The sequence below is a fragment of the Atractosteus spatula genome, assembly GCF_055471065.1.
Source record: "Atractosteus spatula isolate fAtrSpa1 chromosome 16 unlocalized genomic scaffold, fAtrSpa1.hap1 SUPER_16_unloc_2, whole genome shotgun sequence".
Classification (NCBI taxonomy): Eukaryota; Metazoa; Chordata; class Actinopteri; order Semionotiformes; family Lepisosteidae; genus Atractosteus; species Atractosteus spatula.
Genome location: NW_028296632.1, coordinates 319,343 through 320,403, shown reverse-complemented (window position 1 = coordinate 320,403; position 1,061 = coordinate 319,343). Strand labels below are relative to the sequence as shown.

Sequence of the window (1,061 nt, the reverse complement as noted above, 5' to 3'; positions counted from 1 at the left end):
GACTTTATCATTCCCACATGAAGCAACCCTTAAGTCCTCTGAGGCGTGTCTGTCTGCAAGGTTTGTATTTTGGAAAGGTTTTTTTTTTTTTAACGGAGAACGACTTTGAAAAAGATTTCCGCCGGCGTCTCGCGATCCGTGTGTGATTGTAGCAAGAACATGGTGCGGCTTCTTAAATGCTTGTGGACATTTGTCTGTTGTTGATTGTTTCTTTGTGTCTAACAAAGTGCCATTTTCCTGTCCGGACGGGGAGGCTTTATCATTCCCACATGAAGCCACCCTTAAGTCCTCTGAGGCGTGTCTGTCTGCATGGCTTGTATTTTGGAAAGGTTTTTTTTTTAATGGAGACTGACTTTGAAAAATGTTTCCGCCGGCGCCTCGCGATCCATGTGAGATTGTAGCAAGAACGCAGCAACGGTGGTGCTCGCTGTAGTTGTGGCCGAGTGGTTAAGGCGATGGACTAGAAATCCATTGGGGTTTCCCCGCGCAGGTTCGAATCCTGCCGACTACGGTGTCCTCCTCACATCGTTGTGTGCTGGCGCAAGCAAGGAAAAGTGCCTTTCTGCTTTTCCTGGTGGTTTTAAAACGCGAGATCGCTTGTACCCGCTGCCTTGGAAAGAAATGTCTACATGTTTACTTGCACATTGTCTATTGTTTGTTTGTACATTGTCTTGATGCACTGTTTGCACTTTGTCTTGTTTTTTACACTTGTTTTACAATCGAGAGACCTTCTGTAAGTAAGAATTCCATTGTACCAGTACCGGTTACATATGGCAATAAAGTTCAAGTTCAAATGCTTCAGCGTCCGCAAACGGCATTTTGCAGCTGGAAGCAGACGGCGACGCTTTTTGCGGTCGCGTGTCTTGTGCCCCATTTCCGGCCTTTAACATCGAATCAATAAAGCTGTTCGAACCGACACCATAGGTGCTTTTCTTACAACTTTTGATCTGACTCAGTTTCGGAATGCAATTCCTGAACACTGCGAGAGACAACCTACAGATGCAGCCATTCAAAATGAGCGGTAAAAACCCGTAGTACAGTAACAAACCCGCAGGGCACCG

At 46.0% G+C, this 1,061-nt stretch overlaps 1 non-coding gene across 1 annotated transcript; it reads left to right on the top strand.

Annotated features, from left to right (window-relative positions):
- The first annotated feature begins 429 nt into the window (after window positions 1-429).
- trnas-aga (transfer RNA serine (anticodon AGA)) lies at window positions 430-511 on the top strand. Its single transcript has one exon. It is a non-coding gene; the product is annotated as a tRNA-Ser (tRNA).
- The last annotated feature ends 550 nt before the right edge of the window (window positions 512-1,061 follow it).